This window comes from Protopterus annectens, chromosome 2.part0 (assembly GCF_019279795.1).
Source record: "Protopterus annectens isolate FY-2018-M chromosome 2.part0, PAN1.0, whole genome shotgun sequence".
Lineage (NCBI taxonomy): Eukaryota > Metazoa > Chordata > Ceratodontiformes > Protopteridae > Protopterus > Protopterus annectens.
This window is the reverse complement of record NC_056728.1, coordinates 1,040,550,236-1,040,574,738: the sequence shown is the minus strand read 5'-3', so window position 1 is coordinate 1,040,574,738 and position 24,503 is coordinate 1,040,550,236.

Here is a 24,503-nt window from a genome sequence, read left to right as displayed (position 1 = left end):
GGTAGGGAAGTTTACCAGCTGATCCAGGGTGTTTGAGTTGATGAATTCCAGGAAATGCTGGGTCTGGGAATTTGTACTTGAGTAGTTTTCCCAGTGAATGGTAGGGTAATTGAAATTGACCAATATCAGGGTGCTCAGTAGGACCTTCATGTTTTCCAGTGTCTCCAGAAAGGTGGAGTGTTGGTCCTGGGTCATGGAGGGTGATCTGTAGCAGGCCACAATTTACATTGCAGATTTGCCCAATGTTAGTTGCACATGGATGATCTCAGAGGTATCATGCTGTGCCACTAACCTGGAGATGTAGGTATCCTTGATGAATATGGATACACCCCCTCCTTTTGTGTTTCAGTCCCTGTTCTGTGGCCGAAATGTGTGGTATGAGTTGTAGCCCGGTACTGCTGGGGTGCTCTCTGGAACCTTGAACCAGGTTTCAGTTATTGCACAGATGTTGATGTTCTCCATACTGAGGAGTGCTTTGAGCACGTGCATTTTGAGATTTAAACTCCTGGCATTGAGTAGCATAACCCTCAGTTTGTTGTTAATTGTGCTGTTTACGGAGGTGGGTCAACAAAGGTACAAAGTTACCAATCTTCTCCTTTTTTTTCTCTCATCCCAACCCTTTTTTCTCTTTTTTTTGTCATTTTTTATTCTTTTTATTTCCCCACTCCACAGTGCAGTAGGCCTGTCCCATGGGATCTTTCTGCCCCCACTCCACTGGCTACAGTACCTTTGCCCAGTACATCTACTGCGCAACCTGGTAACACCCCCTCTGCTGCCCTTGCACTACCTGGGTCCTGAGGTAGTTCTGCCCTGCAGGATAGTCCAATGTTTTGCTCTGGGAGCAGTGGCAGTAGTGGTGAGTTTATCACCTGCTATGAACTGCCAGGGTTGGTGCATAGGATTGTTCACCACACAGTTGGTGCATGCCTATGCTGGATGAAGACACTGCTCTTCATCGTTTTATTAAATAACACAAGGAAACTCAGACATCAGACACTGCAGCCATCAGCACAGTGAGGTGACAGTGATGACAGTCCAGTGGGTGATGACTCTATTCTCAATGTCACCCAACTAAACGTCCATGGGTTTGCGATGTTCCCACACTCACCCCAACCATGGTGTTCACCCACCTAATATGTCCTTCACCATCCCTGTCGCTTGTCTTGTTTGTCTTGTCTGTCTGCAATCCTCATCTTCAAACTTACTGCACCCAGACATTCCTACATCCCTTCCCCAACATTCCTCTCTCTCAAAAACATAGGTACCTGTCCCACAAAAGAAAAAAAATGTCCCATACATAGCTCTCGGTTTTGCACTGGTGTCTTCATGACACACATGATTTGGTCCAATTCCCTATACAACAGATTGTGCTATTGTCACTTCTCTCTTTGCAGGTGACAGTCCAAATTCATCAGAAGTTGTGCATATATGCTCATGTTTTATTGTTGAAGAAATGGATAGCTATGGTTCTTTCCTACATCCTTCCTGGCAGATGATAGATTAAGTAATCTTCTTGGTTCTAGATGTCGCTTTTCATTCAGAAGAGGTAAGACACTAGGGGGATTTTCAATCATTATAAACATAGAACTCAGCAAAGGAGTATGCTTCAGGGCACACTAGAGGGGGGTTTGTTATTGGATTGTGTTCCATGTGGCCATTGCACTTTTTGTAAATGCGTTGTTAAGATGAATGAATTTACCAGTAAAAACACCTCTAAGATATTTAATATAAATGTTTTTGCAAATTGTGGCATGGATTGGGTCATCTACTTGGCTACATGCACATGCTCAGCTTTTTATATAGGTCAGACATCACGACCATTCAGAATACGGGTTTCAGAACATTTAAATAACATTAGGAATAAATGTCAGTCTAATATTCTATACAAACACACTATTAAACACCCCACTGCACAATTTAGGTTTGTAGTTATTGATAACATTTTAGGCAATAGGAACTTGAAAGCTGGTTGGCATGATATCCTTAATAAAAAAAGCAAAAACTTAGATAATTAAATTGGGAGGCCATTTTCCCCTGGAATGACTGAACATTTTTAACTTTTCCAACTAGTGAATGGGATAGGTAAAGAATTTATACTGAACCTCTCACAAGGAGTGCTGGCCGTTCTTTGGTTTTTGCATTTTTGGAGTGTTTTGGCTGATTGCATTTGCCGTACGTGCGGAAGCTCAGTGTTGATTTCATTTTAAGCCTAGCCAATTTCCCTTTTTATACTTGAATTAACCTATCTTATTTATTAAGAGATTTGCCTTACCCATCACATGGTCAGTAACTATATTGGATGTATAGGATGGCACAGTGGTGCAGCAGTAGCATTGTCGCCTCACAACAAGAGGTTCTCTGGTTTGATTCTCGGCTGGCGCACCTTCTGTGTGGAGTCGGCATGTCCTCCCTGCATTCGTGTGGGTTTTCTCCTGAGTGCTCCAGTTTCCTCCCACATTACAAAGACATGTATCTGGAGTGTTTCCCCCAGGCATCTGCTGAAAACTGGCTTCATTCCAAGTTAGACTTTCCCAGTAAACAAATGTTAAATAAAAAAATATATAAAATATATTACCCCAATGAGAATAACTGGAATGATACCACAGATAATTTGAGGGGACCTATGCACAGAATAAAGCATTTAGGAGCTGTCTCTGTCCATTGGTACTACAGGGGCAGTCCTGGGGTAAATTTTCTGTTTCCCTTCCATAGATCCAAGTTGTGCTTGAATATGAACAAGTATGAGCTTTGCTTTATGTGGATGAGGAGTCTGTTCCAGAGTAGCTGTGCCCTCTGCGAGATATACCTGTCCCAACAAACCATTCTGTTGATGTTGCAAGAGAGGTTTAGATCCCTAGACCAAGTATTTCTGATGTCATTTGACTTACTGATGTGCAGCAAATCCATCAGTACTGGGTCAGGAGATGGCTTAAATGCCAGCCACAGGTCAGCTCTTAGCAGTCTGTATGATACTGAGTACAGTGGCAGGGCTTTGAGTTTGTTGAAGTAGAACATGTTGTTTAGGTCTTGTCTCTTTTTGGTATCCTTTTAGTAAGGTATATTTATGGGTATTCCACTTGTTCCATATGCCTGGACAGATGCATGTCAAAGGGAGAATTACATTCAATGATTGGCCTAATGTGGGCTGAGTAAAGGGAGACCATGACATCTCTAGATCTAGACGCAATCCATTTGTTTATAAACTGTGAAATATAGAAGGACTTTCTTATGACAATGGACACACATTGGCCAAAAGTTAGGTCATTTCCCACATAAATTCCCAAATGCTGAACAACTGAGTCAACTTTTAGAAGTATATTATCAGTCTGGTCGTTCCCAGAGTTTAAAAAACTTTTCAAAGGATACAATAATGCATTCTATGGCATCTAGTTTCAGTCCATGCTTTTGTCACCAGTTATTTATTTGGGACAAACCTTCCTGAAGAATAGCTCAGTCATTTTGGGATTCAGTGATTGTTCCTAGCTTGCAGTCATCTGCAAACTTAGTCAGCCAGAGCCCTTTGCTATTGACTTTTACTTCATAAAAGTAGATGCCAAACAGGAGAGGTTCCATCACAGAAACTTGGGGGACTCCACAGGTGACTGGTCTCTTTGTGGAGGTAATTGCCCCTATTTTTGTTAAAAACAATAAAAAATTAATTGCAGTGCAAAAATAAATTTGCTTGCATGTTAATAAGGTTAGCCATGCTCTTGAAATAAATGCCTTCAGATCTTCACCATCCACCAAAGCTACCACCAAGTCATGCACATGGGGTCACTGCTTAACCTTTTGTCTGAAAGCTGGCATCTCAGGAGTGTCACCCTCCCTTCCAAACATGTACTACAGTATCAGTGCTAGAAAAAGAACCCAAACACCTGGCATAGTGCTAGAACTCACAGTCTTGTGATCCCTCCAGTATCAAAGACGAGACTACAAATTGCGGTGGCATTTTTAATTGGTATCCTTATGTAGTTTTGAGAGCAGATTACCAGACCTCAAGTTTGCCAAATGGCTATTATAAAATAAAAAGAGAGGTTCAGAGAAATTGGATCAGATAATGCACAGAAGACTAGACAGAAGTCATTCCAATGTAAAAGTTGGGGGAGGGGTGGATCCATCAACTCTCAGAAAGAGAAGTTCACTCTGTCCTGAAAAGGTACCTTTTTGGTGTGGGGTGATACATTTATGCTTATTCAATAGGCTTGAAAATGTTGTGAATCAGGTCAATGCTGGTGACTGTGGTTTTCTTTGTATAACTGGAAGTAGTCAGCATGATAACAAATGAGTTCAGTATTGTGTAATAATACAAAAACATGTATTAGCTCCAGTCAAGAATGTAGCCATAATTTTGTACTCAAAACTAATGTTACTACCCCCACCATCTTTGTATTAATTATCCGATGTACTCAACCCTCAAAATGCTGCCTCCACACATAGAAATTGGGAAAACAATCACTAAAGAAAGCCTGCTACTTTCTGGAGCTTCATTAAAAAATGTTTATCCCAGGTAGATTAGAGCAGTCTAATCCATACCCAGACAATATAGCTTCATTATTTAACTCCCACTTCATCAAGACCACAAAATCACTGCTTAACACAGACACTAATTATTCACATCTACTTAACATCCAAGTCAGTAGCGGCCATAACACTTAGGATCATAAGATCATAGGAGGTTACTAGACTAATGGCTCTAGGGTCCTTACAAGCATAGCCAAGTTCAACCCTTGTTCCCCATAGGGCCTAGAGATATGGTCTATGTTTACAAGCCAGTCTAAATCAGCACCAACTGTCCCTATCCAAGAGGGATACAGGTGAAACCCCTGTGGTGAATTTGCAGTTTCCCATCCAATTGTCCAAGTTACACTTATATAGGGTTAACAAGGGGCTCTGTTTAACTTGAATTGGAAGCTTGTTCCAGAGGAGAGGTAACCTGTCTGAGACATATCTGTCTCTCCAGCAAGTGTTGTTCATGTCACAGACTAGGTTAAGGTCCCTAGAGCGAGTGAATCATGTTCCATTTGACTTATGAATGTGTAGCATTTCCATTAAGGCAGGATCAAAGGTTACTCTGTATGCAAGGCACAGGATGCCTCTGAGTAGTCTATATGATACAGAGTATAGTGACAGTGATTTCAGTTTGTCCATGTATGATGGGTTGAAGACCCTGAATTTTCTTTGTGAGAAACCTTTGAGGTCTCTCCAGTTGTTGCAGGTGCCTGGTAAGGTACATATCGAAGGGAGCATTGTACTCTATTAATGGCCTGATGAGGGAAGAGTAAGGGGGGGGGGTTATAACCTCTTTTGTTTTGGAAACTATACCTTTATGTATGAGGTGAGCAATGTAGATGGCTTCCAAAACCACTCTGGAGACAAGGTGATAAAAGGTAAAGCTGCTGTCAACCTGTGTGTCCAAATCTCTCACTACTAATTTAGAGCTTAGGGTATTGTTATTAATATGGTAATCTGCAGGGATGTTGCCCTTGCTGAAGGGGATGAGAATGTACTTTTTTGAATTGGGTTTAAGTCCATGACTTTGGCACCAGTCATTGGTTTAAGTAAGTCTTTCTTGTAGAATGTTGACATAATTTGGGGACTCAATAACTGCACCCCAGTTTGTAGTCATCAGCAAACTTTGTCAGCCACAGACATTTTGTTTTTGCCTGTACTTCCAAGAAGTATATTCCAAACAATAGGGGCCCTCTCACTGATCCCTGTGGAACACTACTGGTAATGGGTCTGCTGGTGGAGGTGGAATCCCCTGTTTTGACTTTATGTGTTCTTTCAATGAGCCAGTTTGCAACCCACTTGACAATACATGGGTTGGTCCCCACCTGGGTGAGTTTTTCACTGATGGCTGAGTGGGAGATTGTGTCAAAGGCCTTGGCTAAGTCTAGGTAGGCTATATGCACAGATTTGCCTTATTCCAGAGCTCTGATGACTTTCTTGAATAAGTCCACCAGGTTCAACAGGCACGATCTCCCTTTAACAAAGCCAACCTGAGTTGGGTCAACTGTTTGAAAGTCTCCTATATCTTTGTTGGTAAGGTCCATGATGAGGATTCTCTCCATGGCCTTGCAGATAAGGCTGGTTAAGCTTATGGGTCTATAGTTCCCAAGGTCAATGGATGCACCCCCTTTGTGCAAGGGGATGACAGTAGCTGTTTTCCATTCGGGGGGGACAAAACCAGTGCTTAGACTGTAGTTAGAAAGAGTACTCAATGGTGCTGCTGACTTCTGTTTTAAACAATTTAGAATACAGCCTGGAATGTTATCAGGTCCCAGAGGCTGTGTTTTTGGCCTTGGAAAGAGTGGTTAAGACCTGCTCTTTAGACATACTAGGTGGAGAATAGGTGGTAGGAATGTTCTTGGGTATATGTGGTGGGGACAGGAGAAAATGTTTTCATTGAACCTGTCCACTAGCAGGTTGGCTATTTCTACAGGTTCAGTAGATGTGGTACCACTCACCACAAGTTCTGTGCAAATCTGGGCTTTTCCTTTAAGGTTCTGGATGTAGCTAAAGAATGCCTTATGGTTATCCTTAGCTAGGGATTCTAATTCGGATTTGTAGTTAGCTTCAGAGGATTTTACAAGATATCTTATTTGCTTGTTCAAGCTGAGAAGGGTGTGCTTCCAATTCTGAGACCATTTTTTTCATATTCTTAGACAGCAATTTCTTCCTCTTATTGTATAACCTGTTTATGGCAGATGTCCACCAGGCAGGCTTGTTCTTTCTAGAGGATCTTTCTTTGGTCCAATCAGGTACAGCTGAGGCAATACAATTGTATAGATGTTTATGCAGGGCATTGGTGTATATCCCAGTATAGATGTCCTTGCCATCAGTGGGGACAGGAGTTTTGAAGCTATTAATGCTAACTCTTAACAGGTTGCAGTTGGCTTTGGAGAAGTTTTTTAGCCTAATTTCTCCTGAGGGGGTGTCTGAGGTAATTGTTACTTTGAATAAGGCTGATTTATGACTAGAATTCACCAAGCAAGGCCACACACTTGTGATGGTACACCACTCTCCCATGTAGGTGAGTACCAAATCAAGAATGTTTGGACCTCTTGTGGGAATGCCAACACTCTCTATTCTAAGGCATTGGAATTAATGTAGTCCAAAAACCTTTGAGCAAGCATGTTAGTACATGTATAAGTTACCAAATCTATGGATCGGTAGTTAAAGTTACCCATAACCAGAGTGTTTGGTTGTATTTTGAGTGACTCTATTAGATCCAAGTAGGCAGTGTGGATATCATGGTTCATGGCAAGGGACCTACAGCTGATGATAACTTGGAGGGGGGGTCTTTCCTACAGTTATTTCCACTTGAAGTAACTCTAGGGAATCATTCTGTTTAATCAGTCTAGAGGTGTATTTATCTTTGATGAATACTGATACTCCTCCTCCTTTAGTTCTCGCATCTTCATTTTGTGGTCTGAATGTGTGGAACGCATTATAACCTGACATGGCCAAGGTGCTCTCCACAGCCTTGAACCAGGTCTCTGTGACTGTACAGATGTCCACATCTTCCACAGTGAAGAATGCTTCCAGATGTCTCCAGTGAGTGCAGTTTCAGATTCAGACTCCTAGCATTTAGCAGCATAACCTTGAGGTTGTTTGGTTGAGGATATTTTTAGATCGGGAATTTTGTTCTTATGACATTGCCTTAAAAAAGGCACTATGGGGGAGGCAAGTGCCTTAGCCAATAACTGAAAGCCAAGAGGTGACAGGTGAAGATCATCTCTGGCAAACCATCGTTGTCTGTCAACTATATATTCCCAGGCTGACAGGTACTGGATCCCCTTAGAATGACACTAGAAACTAAGCCAGTTGTTGAAGTCAATCATTTTTTGTCTATATTGTGGCATCATCCTAGATGAAGGTAGAATGCTGATTAAGGCTAGGAACATACTGACCTGGGACACATAATCAGAGAGCTCAGTCATATGTCCTGTGTCATTCAGACCAACATGGACTAAGACAAAATGATAACAGTGCCTGTTGTTGATAGACTTGAATGCATGTGTGATCTGGCAGAGCCTGGCACCTAACAGACAGCTGACTGTGACCTTTTCCTTATCCAACCTGGTGAGTGGAACATCTGTGCACTCACAATGGAGTCTGCTATGATCAAGACATTAGATTTTGTGTTTTGCCTTAGGGGCTTGTTAGGTGAGATGCTGGTTCATATGTTTTTATATGTACTATGTTCAGCTGGGAATGTATTAAGTGAAGAGTATTTATGTTTGGGAGGTCTCTGATCTTTAGGTAGGCTTTTGGTGAGTACCTCCGCATATGTGGGTTTAACTGTTGTGTGCATGGTTGGTGCAAGAGGTGAAGTGTGTGAGCTGCCAATCTGTTTAGTATCTGATATGCTGATTTGTGAATGCATAGATTCTACATTCTTAATATAGATGCAACTCTCACATATTGATTTTGTGTGAAGTAGAAGTAATGGGTTGTCAGTGCACATGAGGCAATTGCTACACTGCCTCAGGATGTCCATGTCTACCAGGCCAACTAGAGAAATGGCGTGAAACTGTCCATCCATAGTACTAGGTATAGTACTGTGATCGGTAATGGGTAGAGGACTAGAAGGCCCAGGTATGGCTGAGGGACTACTAAAACGTTCTAAACTGCAAGTGGCTTAGGGGGTGAGACTTGTGTTGGTACCTCAAAGGCTCAGCTGAGTGTCTCTTTGGACAGTGAAGCACAACAATGAGAAACATCATATCGAACACAAGCAGTTGACTTAGGGAAAATATATCTATCTGGGACTTTGCGTCTATAATCGCCAGTGGTTACCTCCACTGCACAGTGCTGCATGATGGTAGGTGCGACACAAACACTGGCAATAAATAGCAATGAAATTAAACAGATTTAAAACACTCTAATCGATGATTGTGCAAGAGACTGGGCCTTGGGCCAACAATCACCACTCAGGGGGGTCCTTAGCTACACTCTTCTCTCACAAGGTGCAGTGGAGGCCCTCTTTTGTGGAGGAAAACTGGATTAATGCTCAGAAACTGCAAAATGAGACTGGGTTCAGCAAATCTCAGCTAAGTCTATGCTAGGTTAAAAAGTGCAGCTAACAGCAAAAATACAGCAACAGTCTTCTTTCGGCTTTTCCCAGTTAGGGGTCGGCACAGCGGAAACTCCGGTCTGCTAATGATTGGCAGTAGATTTTTACGTGCTGGCTTGCTGGGCCTAACGCACAACCTTCAACGAAGGAACACCCATTCACACATGTCGACACACAGAAGACGCTCTAACTGAGAATCGACCGTGCAACGTCTAACTGTGAGGCGACAAAGCTACCGCAGCACCACCACCGCAGTAACAGTACAGTTCAAAAATAACAGCACACAGTAAAAACAGTACAAGAAGTGCAGATCAAGTAAAAATTATACTTATTTTGCAGTAGAAAGCAGTGGATGCTTTGGATAACACAACAGATCAGTTATTAGCTGCTAAGCTCTATGCAGCTCTGGTAAATTATTCCAACCTCTATCATTAAAAAACACCTCCTAAAGCTAAAACATATCCCCCTAGCTGCAGATAACCTACATGGTGAGTGCCTGAAAACTGCATCTGATGCCATTGCCTCCCCCTGTCTTAATACTGATTAACAGATCTATGCAACAAGCTTTTCCCCCTCCCTATGAAAGGAATCATTCCTCCTTCCTATGCACAACAGGGGAAACACAACTGATCTTTACAACTATAGACCCACAGACATGCTTCTCCCTATCAAAACTCTTAGAAAAATGAATCCTTTGTCAGCTCTTCAACTGTATTCTTGCTAATAGCCTCCTTTCCTCCTTCCACTCAGCATGGCTTTAATCTAAGTCTTAGTACCCCTACTGCACTAATAGACTTCTTTAACAACGTTGATCAGCTGCAATCCATGTAATATTGCATCTGACCTCTTCTTGGACCTATCTAAAGCCTTTTACACTGATTCTCATAATAAACTGTTCCATCAACTAGCCTTTCTTGATCTGTCCTACTCCAGACTTTCCTGGTTACACAGCTACCTGTTCAACAGATTCCAAGCTGTTAAATGACAAGCTAGCATCTCTGCCTTTTCACCAGTCTCTGCCAGTGTTCCCTACTCCATACTAAGAGCACTACTGTTTAATATATTTATCAAAACTGCCTTAAAACATGCCAAATTAGTCCAATATGCTGATGATGCAACCCTTATCAGCTGTCCTAAATCCAATTCTTCTCCAACAACTCACATAGAGTTCATTCTACTTCACAGAAAACTGACTAGCAAAATCAGACTTAATACTAAGCTCAAAAAAGACAAAATTCATATTTTTCATTCCTAAGACTGAAGCCAAATGAAAAGCTAACTTTCAAATTACCTCTGCAAATAACACAAATATGGAGGCCATCTCCGGTATTAAAACTAAATTATTAGGGGTTATTCATTCAACCTCCGCATCCAACAAGCAAACAAAAGGACACATCAGACGTTAGGTCTGCTATTTAGAGCCAAACAACATCTGAATGAAAGTAGATGGATAACATCAATTTCCACCTACTTGCTGCCTACCCTTCTGTATGCCTTTCCTATGTTTACCGACCTCTAGTACATCCTGACAAATAACCTATAGAAGTGCTATATTAAACCAGCCAGATTTGCTTCCAACAAGCCATACTCCACACATCACTGTTCTGCCCTCAGGCACCTAAATTGACTTGAGCTACCTCATTTACTCTTAACGTCAGTTTGCACACATATTAGTCTTTCACCCTGAAAATGCCCTGTCCTACAACTCCACTCTACAAATATAACATTCTGTTCTACTGACAAAATTTCTTCTTCTTAATTCATAAAGCTCCCAACAAAGCAGGAAATGTGGTTTACTTCAGTTTTATCTCAAAATACTGGAACTAAGAAAAAATACTGGAATTCAGTTCTCTCTCTGATCAGACTCCTTAAAATGCACATATCTTCAAAGATAACATAAAACCCTTCCTGCTTGACTCTCGGCTATGCCCTGGCTATTCCCAAGGCTAAATTGGAAATGCCCTGTCCTACAACTCCACTCCATAAATATAACATTCTGTTCTACTGATAAAACTTCTTCTTCTTAATTCATAAAGCTCCCAACAAAGCAGGAAATGTGGTTTACTCCAGTTTTATCTCAAAATACTGGAACTAAGAAAAAATACTGGAATTCAGTTCTCTCTCTGATCAGACTCCTTAAAATGCACATATCTTCAAAGATAACGTAAAACCCTTCCTGCTTGACTCTCGGCTATGCCCTGGCTATTCCCAAGGCTAAATTATTCCTAAACTACCTCCCCTATGTGCATGCATGTCTGCGACTTTGTCTTCTCTCTTATATTTCTGTCTTCTACTATTCTTATGACAAAATGTATATAATTATATCAGATCTAATGCACTCATACTTAACTGCTTCCAGTGCTGATTATATTTCTGTAAAATATACTTGTTATTTCATAATTATCTACTTTATTCATCACCACTTTGTATGCAATGCTCCTAATGCTACCTGAGCATTCAGTATGTTGTATATGTACTATTATACAACGACCCCCCATTAATATTCAAAAACGTGCACGCTGATTGGCAGTGTGCACGTTGTAAATATGAGTTATGGTAATGGAAAAAGGTCCAGTCGCCCGGACTTTTTCCATTACTATAACTCTTTTTTACAGCAACGGAGAACGCAAGATCTCTGTTGCTTCACACTGTCTCGCTATGTTAAACTCGTTTAACATAGCGAGACAGCTTTAAAAAAAGCAATGGGGATTCTCCGTTGTTTTTTTTAAAGCTGTCCCGCTATGTTAAACTCCTTTAACATAGCAAAACAGTTTGTAAAAAGCAACAGAGATCTTGCTTTCTCCGTTGCTTTTGCCCACAGCTCTGATGTACTGTGTGGGCATACGCATGTGCAGTACATCAGAACTGCCGCAGAATACTAGACAGTGGCGGAAGGGCAGCAAGGAGGCATTATACAATGCCATTATTTAACAAAAGTAATTATTTTTTTTCTTAAATAATGTTATTGTATAATAGCAATAACCCACTTCTGGGTGTGGGTAATGCTGGATTTACCCACAGTTGGCTTTGTTTGGCCATTCGGGCTTCGCCCTCGTGACCAAACCACACCAACTGTGGGTAAATCCAGCATTATCCACACCCAGGCGTGGGTTATTGCTATAATATCACTCATGGAGCTTTTCTCTCTAGGCCTCCTCTGAAATGGGATTTTTTTTGCCCATTTGGACTTTTCAGGTAAATAAATGGAAATAAATAAATTGATAAATACATACATAATTATTTTCAGCTGCTGCCATGTATGTAACCATAAAACAAATATATTTAGAGATGTATGGTGACTCCAAAACCATTTTGTATGGCTAGTCTTTGTTAGTTTACACAGTTCAAAATATTATGTACTACTTCATCGGCAAAGTTTTCAACAGATGCTCAGAAAAAATATATATTTATTTGTGTCCATTGGGTATAGTTAGCTATGCCCTTATTTCCACTCTGACTGGAATACAGTCAGAAAACAATCATAGAATCCTAACTTGAAGTTTTTATTCACTTGATGATTTTCAAGTGACCACGTGCAGTTATCTTCTTAGTGTGTTAGTACTGAATGTTAAAGATACAGAAATAGAATGCTATACATGCAATTTCACCTACAATGTATTAAATGAAAAACAGAATTAGTATTTACTAATCATAAGGCAATTGTTTTTTATTTTTTACCATTAACCTGAGACCATTGACAATGTTAAGTGTCATGTTCATAGTTGCACAATATGTATGTGGAGACTGTGAGGATCAGAATAAGGTCAACAGGAAATTGTTTGTTTACATTTTATTGTCATAGTCTAATAATCCTACATAGCAGACATATATCACTTTTCATATAATGTGTATCAAAGTTCTTTAAGATCATTGTTTAGACTGGTACTAGAGACAATTTCTCTCAGTTTCTAGTAATATGATAGACCAGACAGAGTTATTATAAATATTAACTGTCTGAGATTAAATCTGTATTTGAAAATCTCATTTTATTTACTTCTGTAGTATTTAGCAATTGGATTGTATTTTAAAGTTTATATGTTATTGCTTAAAAATACAGCCCTCTGAAATGTTTTGTTGCAGCAACGTAGGGCAATCAAGGAATGGCCTGAAAGAGAGATACACTCTAGTTTCTGTTAAAATAAGGCATCTTAAAGCTGTTCCTCTGTTGCAATAAATAAGTAAGAATAACAGTATCACATTTAAGACAGAATAATGGTTATTGGGCATGAGATTTGTTAGGGTATGAAGTCTGGTATATGATTACTAAAGGACCATCCTTACACTAGTGCACCATAACATTATACTACAGTCTTTGCAGAGGCCACAGAAAAAGAACACAACAAAACCAACAGACATCATAATGCTTACCCTCTCTCTCTCTCTAGATATATATATATATATATATATATATATATATATATATATATATATATATATATATATATAGATATATAGATGTAGTTAGTTAGTTAGTCTTCTGACAGAGTTCCAAAACTTCTAATTTGTTTTTGGCCATCACATATTTGAGTGTTATAATACCAGATAAATAATTAATAATTTACCCCAAACTGGGTGCAGTAAGCAAAGTTAATCATAAACAGACAGACCATTTTTTGGAAACAACAATAGACTAGTGAGACAAGATGGGTTCACTCTCCCAGATAAAATCATGATGTTAAACTAATAATAGATAGATATAGATACAGATATAGATGTAGATGTAGATATAAAACAGAAACTTTTCCTATACCTTCTAAACTCAGCTGCCTTTAATGAAAATACCTTTATGTTGGGAGATTTCAATTATCCTTTGAATAACTGGTGTACCAGCACCTCAAAGCTGGATATGCCCAAAGATTCCTGGAAATAACAAACCACAGTTCTCTAGCACAAATGGTTATCCAGTCTACTAGAGGTTAGAACATGGTGGACCTTGCCCTTGCCAGCATAACCTTCAAGCGTAGCACACCAGTAGTATTTCTTTCATTGATCAAGTCAGCCAAAAAATTTAAAACCCTCTCCTTTGCATATATAAACTTCACCACTGCAAACAATTCTGAATTTAAAGATTTAAACATAAACATAAACCAGGATAAACTATATCCATAAATGTGAACATGTACCTTTTTATTCCTTGCACCTCCTTACTCTCCCTTCTTCACTTGCTTCCTTACTACTATATAATTTTCTTCCCTGACTTTTTCTCTAAATATACCATAAGCCTCTTTTTTCCCTCACTTCATATCGCAATTCATGTTTGTATTAGACTAACTTACCTTTAATTTCTCTACAAATCATCTAAAATTTTTCTAAATATTAGATGATTGTCATGCAACTTGTATCAATTCTTAACCAATGTTTTTGTATTATGTCTACCCCATTACAATTACTTAAACTGCAAATGTTTTGTTTAATTTTTTAACAGTGTAAAATTATTGTTCTTAAAATGTTTTGTAATAATCTGGAGCTTTATTCCTCAGGCCTCCACTGAAAACGGGCTTCTACACAGTCAGAATTTCCCAATAATCAAATGTCAATAAATAAATAAAAAATATATCCCATGTTGCCACTGTAAATAAACTAAAAGTTCTTATGTTAGAGTCTTACATGGTTAGATGCATTGCAAAATGGCTGAAAGATAAAATTCACATAATTAAGTTGTCAGGTAGCAGGTGCCACTTCAGAAAGTAAAACAAATAACAAGTTAGGACCTCTTCTTTTTAGAATATACTGTATCTGACCTCCATATCCCAATTTCAGGCCTATGGCTAAATAGATATGCTGATGACTGTAAGGTGGGTGTTATGGTTCATTCCCACTCTGATGTACTGTCACTACAGCAAAAACTAATTCTTACAAACCAATGGTGTACAAAAATGGTTTAAGCTGATTGCAAAAAGTGCAGTATTCTCACATTTGGTAAACACGTCTCGTCTTCAACTTACAGTATAGCCATATAGCCAGTACCCCTCTCCAAATGGGCATGGTAGTCAGGGACCTTCTCATGTGGATCAACAGCAATTTCTTTGACTGCTGTGTAGCAGAAATAGTCAAGAAATTCATCTATCTGGCCTAATTGATTTCAAAAGCCATCTCATCTTTTCAGAAGTAGTTATCATCCTCCTGTATTCAGCCCTAGTTAGATTAATACGGCACAGGATATAAGTGAAGTGATCTTGGAGAAATAACACAGGTGATGCAGGGTTTGAATCTAGTTAACCGATAATTCTAAGTTGAGGGTTGGTGCAGTGGTTAATGCATTTACCTAACAGGCACGAGGTACTGGGTTTGATTCTCACCTTTAAAGGGAAATTAGCTAGGCTTGAAACAGACAGCTAAGGCAGCTAGCTTAGTACTTACTTGTGTATTCAAGATACCTATGAATCTCAAACTAACTTATCACCCCACATAACCTCTAGAGATTTCATAGCTAGCATGACCCATCTAATAAATGCCCATGATTTGGTTGCATGGCTAGGCTAATAAAGGCCCTGGTGTTTGTTAGTCAAGTACATAGCTATGAACCAATTATAGATTTCAATGCGCTGTTGTCATATAGATAGCCAGACATATTGTACAGTTAGAAAATCACCAAAAGCTCCTAGCTAAAAAGGAATTTGGGTATTGGTCTCAAACCCCTTTAGCTATATAAATGGGCTTGAAGCCCTATTCTTATGTGCTGTCTCTTACATGATCCTACTAGGAGATCTATGTCTTGCATTCCATGCCAAACAAATGTCTATTTTACTGGATCTCCTGAAGCTACATAAGACAAACAGCTCCATGAACACTTGAACTAAGGATGTAAACCTACACAACGCATAAATAAAAAAAAAATTAGAGGGACAGGTTTATTTCCCAATAATTACTCCAGCCCTGGACAAAATTTCATATACATGTTAAACAGAATGAGATCCTTGCATCTTCCAAGAAGAACTTTATTGATTAGATGGGTATCCCCAAATCTATCCCTGGACTGACATGTTTTGCCCTCATGGAAGCAGGAAATACATCTTGACTGCATTTATCAGTAAGGGGCAAACTGCCTCTTAATTTAATTGTTTTTTTAACTCCTGTGTTCCTATAATCCTAATATGTCTGGAATAAATCACTCAGTAGGCTGCTATAGCACAAGTATGTTGACAAGGAAGTTGTACAATAAATGGTACTGCTAAATGAACTCTAAAACAGGCAAGTTCCAACATATTTCTTTATATTCAGGTGACCCAGACTAAGACTGTCTCCTCCTGGCATGCCGCTTTCATGGCTCAAACCCAAAGATAAACAAAAGTGGAACTAGCGGATTACCTAGCCCATTATAATGAAGATCCTAAAATAAGTGGGGAAGGCAAGGCCTATAGAGGTATCTGTGGTTGTAGAAAAGACCTGGGCACTATAATCAAGCAGTATATGATGAACTTGTACTCATTTATTATCTCTGTTCAGAAATATTCCAATGTGATGTCCTAAATTTGCTACAGAAGGCTAGGTAGCATCAGACCTGTGTGGAGTATGTATTCCCCATGTTTACCGAATTAACCAGCTGATGACATTAAGTTACAGCATAATTTGAAGATGTACGGTAGCTATGGAATAAGTTGAAGATGGTGGAATATATTTTGGGTGGCATTCATAATTTTGGGTTTCTCACTTGAGTAGCAGTTATTCGCAAAGAGCGCCACTGTGCTTATATGCAATTACAGTAAGCACAGGTTATTCATGCTGACTTCGTAAATGAGAGGGCATTTTAAGATTTGTGCCCACTTTCAGAAAAAAAATAGTAAAATACCTGAAATTAATTGTTAAGTATATGGGAAGGACTACATGACAGGCTTCTTATGATGTCATATATAGACAGATATTGCGGATAAACGCTGCTATGCAAAGTCACATTTGAAAGACTTAAGAAAAGGGGCAAACAGTGCAGCTTTTATTATTAATATATATTTTTTTAAAAAATAGGATTAAAACATTTTGTATAAGGATATCCTTATTTGGACACCTGGATGGGTTTCTTAAAAGAATGGAAAGGGGAGATAGGAAAGACTGAAAAAGAGAAGACATTACAAAGTGATGAGAACATCAAGAGGATTGTACTGGAAGAGGTGAGAGAAGAGGAGTACTATGTGTTTGGCAGTGGATAGACCCTATTTTTTATTTTTTTATATGAGAGGGTAGTGTGGGTGGGAAGTAGGTAAGAGGGTGTAGGGGAGAGGATAAGGGATGGAAAGGGGTGAAGAGTCCAGCCTAGCAAGTATTTCTGATCTGCAAGGCCTCAAGCATTCCACTGCCTGATGGTGTTGCAGTGGAGGACCCCAATGTTGAGGGGCAGGGGACTGTGGTGTCATAGTGATCAGCACCAGCTAGGGAAATGTGCCTTCTATCCACTGAAGAGAATCCTTATTTGGTTGAAGATGTCTGTCCACAACCAGTTCCACTACATCCGAAAGCTCATGACCAATGGCATTTGCCAGACTGCCATGTGACAGGGTACCTACAGCACTGGTGCCACTATCCAGACCATACGAGGATGTCCATTGACAGACAAAGACTAAATGCACCCTAACTTGGGAGGTGCACAGCTGGGCTGCTCTTAAGGATTCTGGACCTGTAGAAAAATGAGCAGAAATTGGATATAAATAAAATAAAGAAGAACAAATGAATGCATAATTAAGATAAGAAAAAGAGAGAAAATGGGGTGGTGGGACAAAGAAGAAATGTATACAATAAATTCACACATAATATTACAAGTTATTCAAATCTTTATTATCAGTGAATATTTTATTAAATTACTATTTTTTTCTTTTTATTAAAACTTTATTGAACTAAACAAATGCATAATAAGTGCTTGTGCATTCATGGGAACAGTCAGTGTATTACTATCAAGTCTTGGTGGGTTTTACATTTGCAGTCTACTGATACTAATAAGAAATGTTGGTTTAACATAGGAAATGGTAATACTTTTGAAAATTCTGCCTGATATGGATTTGGTTGCAATACTGTACTAAAATCACGTTAGTCCTTCGATATAAATACTCTTGCAGTTATAGTATTGAAATCAGTTACATCATTTATTACTTGATATTTAAATTTGAAAATGTTAAGTTTTTTATTCATTCTTATCAGCACCTTCAGTCAACCTGGCCAGTGTCCTGTTGACTGGTGTTATACTGGCTCTCCTCTTCAATTACACAGAGAACACATAGCATGGCTGCTTACCTGCCTCTCTCTTTTTTGTTAATATTTCTGCCTTGACTACATGTACCACCCTGCAAGGCATTGCAGTTACTTTTGCACTTGGTTTACATATGTGTTTATTTCTTTAAACATTATTTATTCACATCTGAAATAGAAAACACAGAAACGGTCATGCTGTGCTAATGTTTCCTTTATTGTAAATTGAAATAGTAGGAGCGCATCTTCTTTAAAATTGTCGTACTTTAATGTGTGGGTACAGTTTGTCTATTTGGGGTAGAGGTGTTGTCTGGCATCTTACCCTGCACTTTCACTGTAGGTTCTACTTTCAACTATTATGATTTGCATATTTAAGTTGTAGTTTTAAGCAACACCCTGTGAATTTTCTTAAGGCAGAGGTGGAGGCTGTACGCACAGACATAAAAATGTAAACACTGAAAAGAAGTTTCTACTTTTTTTCAATTCAACCTTCCTTAAACAAAACATATTTACTGTTACAGAAGGATGCCGTGCATATACTTCATGACAATGATGTGTGTTTTGATCATTTTTTTGCTTTTGAGTATAAGCATATGAGGGGACTGTTTACAAATGTACACAGAAGCAATACTATGTGGTACAGCAAAACTTTCTCCAGAAGATTACCTTAAACAATTTAGCAATAACCCATCAATAGATTCCATACCTCCCACAGATCATGTATTGCCCTCCCCACCACCATTCATCCCCCTCTTCTACTTTACATGTATACATCCCAAAGAAGTCTCTATTCTACTTGAAAATATTTCCACTAACACCCCTCCTGGATCATATATGACTTCAGAGAGCATTCATGTAAAGGGCCCTTTTAAGCCTAGCCAATAACCTGGGTTCAGAATCAAACTCTGTACTTTGTGTTTATGAAGTGAGGACCTTAATCATTATGCCAAACCCACCAGTATATGCGAGTCTTCCTCTCATTCACATATATAATCTATGCCTCACACAAATCATCATGTCACAGATATGGAAAACTACTATAATTAAACCCTTTTCAAACCAAACTAACCCAAAGGATACCTGTCACTTCTGTCCAATATCCGTCCTCCTAATTCTGGGCAAATTTCTTGAAATTATAGTCTAGTCCCAGCTGTCCCTCTATATCCAGCAGTAAGACCTGCTGTTCTCCAAACAACATGGAGTCTACTGAAGTACTATGACAATACTTTGTTCCCTAACTGATGACATCCTGTTAAACTCTAGTAGTGGCATTTTTACATGTGCCCTATTTATAGAACTAGCAAAGGCATTTGACCTCAATGAACACTATCTACTTCAAAACAAACTAACTGAAACTGGCATCAGTCCAGATACTGCTCTATGGTTTAAAAACTTCATCACTGACAGACAGCTCAGAGTTAAAATAGGATCCTCCCAATCACAGCCTGTACCTATTACCAAAGGTATACCACAAGGATGAATTCTTGTCCTCTTTCCTCTTCTCTATATCCATTAACAAATTTCCTTGTGACCTCCCCCATCTCCCCCTTTTCGTATATGCTGATGACATGGTCATTTACTGATTAGGTCACTCTCACATCAACATTCAGTGCTAACTCCAGTTAGATTTACATGAGCTCCACCAGTGGCTCATAAACCATAAACTTCTCAACCCCCACCAAGATCAAAACTATACTTTTTGGAACTCTACAGAAAAGTCACCAGTCACCTGACTCTTTATTTTTGATATACACAACCATTCCATAGAGACAACAACCCTTCCATAGAGACAACCTCCATGTTCAAATACCTAGGAGTATGACTTTATCAGTCACCGTAAAAAACACAAGAGGCCAGGTACCCAAAACGACAAAAAAAACAATGCAGCGCACAAAGGTACCAAGTAGAGGTAGTCAAACCCAAAGCATGAAATACAATCCGAAGTGGAAGCACCAGAAGTTTATTTGGTACATAAACACAAATATTCACAAGGCGTTTTCGTCCACAAGACTTATTTAGAGACATACACACATCTAGGACACCAGAGTAGTTAAATCCAGCAGGGAAGATTTTAAATTTAAAGATATCACGGATTTTATGTTCTGTAAAACTTAATTGTTTTATGATTGGCATGCACTTCAAGTATTTCTAGAAGATATCCTAGGATGTATTTACATTTAATGGTTTACCCTTGGTAATGATCTTACATCTAGCACGCAACCTTCACAACATATGTTTTGTAATTTATCCTAAGGGTTGTATAGCCATTTGGATATTCCGTTAATGATTTTAACTACAAGATTTTAACCAAAATGTTCAATGAAGTATCATTGTTTTAGTTTTTAGCTCAACCCGGTGTCTATGGCAACTTGATTCCCCGCCTACACTGCTGAATACTATATGCAGCATCCGGAATGTCACAGGGAACCGGGAAAGCCCAAGTTTTAAAGTTTAAATGTAAACTTAGCCTTCAGTGATAGGACTTATAAATCATGTGATTGCTCGACACTGGATATTTAAGTTTGAAGATTGTGTTTTAATGTTTGTCTGATGAAGCGGTCTAGTGTACCGTGAAAGCGCTCACAAATAAAAAGTTTTTTACAGCCCTGTGATTGAAATAATTTTGGGATTGGATCAACTACGGGTTTCGTTCAGCACAAGCTTTGGTTTGAGATATTTTAAAGCTAGTACGGCACAAGTGCTATTGTTTCTTCGGATGTGATACAGCTTTATTTTACATTCGGATGTGATACAGCTTTACTCTGCATTTGATTCTTTGGACATACATACATTTGACGGTTCACTTGCTGGTTGGAAAGCAGCCCCTACCGGCAGTTAGTGATTGGGCGTGAATTGGGGATTTGCTTATATATATATATATATATATATATATATATATATATATAGGTTTACTTTGGAATCTTGAAATACTGAAATGTCAAATTTCAGTATCTTGAGACCAAATTGTCGAATCTGCAGTTGCATGAAACTGCAGAATATCGAACCCGGAAATGTTGAACCCACGGTACTGATGGTGTGTTAGGTAAGTGTTATGTTTTTTAAGGGTTTTGGGGAGGGTTTGTGTATTTGTGAGTGTGTTGGGGAGTTGTAGGTGTGGGTTAGGGTAGGCAGGTAAGAGTCTGAGTGTATCAGTGTTGAGAGTGGTGGTGTTTGTATGTATGTGATGTGTGTTTGTATAAGGGGAGTGTAGAATGTGTGGTGATGGGTTTTCTGACTTTCGGTGTTTAGTGCAACCTTGGAGTTAGTGTATATATAAGTAGCGAAGGTATGGGGGGGTGCAGCCCCCACATGGGAGGTGCAAGGGGGCTTGCTCCCCTGCTTATAGGAAGGTTAGGAGTGTGTGTTTGCTTTGTTGTGTTCATGTGTGTTGTTTTGCTTTGTTGTAGTGTCAAGAGGTAGGTGTATTTGTGTTTATGTGTGGTGTAGTGTTTTGTTGACGTTTGCGGTTTTGAATTTCGCAGTTTTGGTTTTTGGGTTTGTGAGTTTTTGGCTTTCGAGATTATAAAGTGAATCTATATATATATATATATATATATATATATATATATATATATATATATATATATGTGTGTGTGTGTGTGTGTGTGTGTGTGTGTGTGTGTGTGTGTGTGTATATTCTATAATTACATATAAATACATATTTATTTATTTATCGACATTTGATTACCAGAAAAATCAGACTGAGTAGATGCCCATTTGCATTGGAGGCCCGTGGAGAAAAGCTCCAAATTACTGCAAAATATTTTAAGAACAGTAATTTTTCAATCTTTAAAAATAAAACAAAAACATCTGCAGTTTAAATAGCTATAACAAATTAGACATCATAGAAAAACATTGGTTAAGCATCTATACAAGGTATATGACAGTCATTTAATATTTAGGAAATTTGAGTCAGTTTTTGAGAAATTAAAGGTAAGTTAGTCTAATAGATATAGGTATTGCAATATTAAGTGAGGGAAACAGGTTTATGGCATTTTTAGACAGAAAGTCAGAGAAGAGATTTAGGTAGAAGTAAGGAAGTAAGTGAAGAAGGGAGAGTAAGGCAGTATAAGTAATGAAAAGGCATCTGCTCACATTTATGGATATAGTTTATTCTACGTTTGAGCAAGAACAGAGCCAGATATTATCTAGGAAGTCTTTTAAAGTGGTTTTGAAAGATGGGAGGAAGGATATAGACATATATTTCTTGTAGCATCTGCCTTCATTTATGCAACCATTTTACAGTTTAATTTCTAAACCTATGTTTGATATATGATTAAAAATATGAAAGAAATGCTTACTATAAAACTCTGGCCTTCTCACCATCGCTTGATCTACCCACTCTGCCAGCTACCTTTCTGTAGGTCATAGTATCTGTGTCAGCACTGAGGGCCACAGTTGCTGATTCCTGTCAGGGATGATAGGTGCTCAATCAGCTCTTGGCAGATGTCTGTTTTCTTCCAGTATGACACTTTTCCACCTGCCCTGATCTTTTCCTGGTACAAATCACTCAGAACATAGCGTGTCTTGGTCTGTTTACCAGACCAGCTTGGAGTGCATCCTTGAACCTTCACAGGTGTCACCATCATTAGAAGTGCTAGTACCAAAATGAAATGAAAAAAATATGAGCAGGGCTGTCTTTCAATTTCAGAACCACTCTTTTTGGGGTGTGACATCACCCTAACCAAATCCAGTTAACAAACAGGAGCATTAGAGCTGGTACTGTTATTATTGGCAAGTCTGGTTTTACAAATACTGCTATGTCACCTACATGCTTTTTTTTTTTTTTTTTTTAAGAAATACTTTGACATTTCATTTATATGTTGGATAAAAGTCATTAATGAAATCATCAGTTTTGTTTTACACCTGGTACTCCTGCTCTTGCCATTGCTAGCTTTTTTGGAGTATTCAACCTGAATGTCATGAAGGAATAATTTATTTATACATTCCTCTTGCAGTATAACATCAGTATTATTATTATTATTTTTTGTTCTTTTGTTTATTTACTAATGTATAAATAAATATTCATGTGTGTGTCATTAAGGTGTGCCAGTTTATGCTGCATGGCTAAGGATTATTCTTCATGTCTGTGCAGACTCCGGTGCATATAACTCAATGTTGCCTTTTCTAAACATTGCCAGTTTAGAGAATAACGTTTTCCTTGTATTCTCATAGCATTCCAGTGATTGCAGTGGTCTGCTGCAGACATTGAAACTATTCTCAGCATGTTAATGTAAACCGAAGGCAGCATTCATGAAACCTAATTATGCACATGAATTGCCTTACATATTCAAGTATTACTGTCATTCACAGAGATAAGGGCAAAAGGGCCTCATGTGCATACAAAATGCATATTTACCTTGAACTTCTAAAAATAAGTTTAACACCACCATATTAACTTGTGATTACTTGAGTCAGGTGGCAAATAGCTTAGAGAATTACAGTCTTTTTAAAGTAAGCAACAGTAATAGAAATATTGCAAATTAATATGAAACAGTTCAAAATGATGTAAGATTACAAGGTTTACTTGAATAATTGTTTGCTTTTATTTATTTATTTATTTATTTTACATTTGTTAACCGGGCTAGTCCAACTGGATATATTTCCATTTTCAGCAGAGGCCCAGGGAGAAAAGCTCCACAGTAACATTTAAATATTTATAATGTACAATTCTGAGAGAAAAAAAAAATGAAAATGTAAGACAAACAGTACATGAGAGAACAGTAGTTCCAAAGTCAATACTATCTAAGAAGATACTATATTCAAAGAGAAATATTTACACCAATATAAAGAAATACATTAGTTATAAATAATTAGAGAGCCTTAGCTACAGTAAAATAAGCTAATTCAGAAATACAGAAACTTTGAAAGGAATAATAAACTCCTACAGTAAGGTATCTGAGGTTGTTAACAAATATGTTCACAGTTATTTCATCTCTTATTTTCAGGAAATAGTTTAAAACAGTTTACGCTACAAGGGATAAGTAGTGTTTAAAAAGTAAAGGGGTGGGAGGATAGAGAAAGATGGCAAAAAAGAATGCAGACAATTAGTCAGAGTAACAGCAAGGGCATAACCAGTGTGTTTTAAGATGTTGCTTCAGCCTTTGCTTAAAGAGTGGGAAGGAGGGAAGTGCAGTTAGATCTGATGGCAACATGTTCCAGTATTTTCCAGTGGTATTAGAAAACAAGGAGTCATCTGCCACGTTATTAGATTTGGTATTGCTAGCCAGTAGTTTAGTGGAAGAGCGTA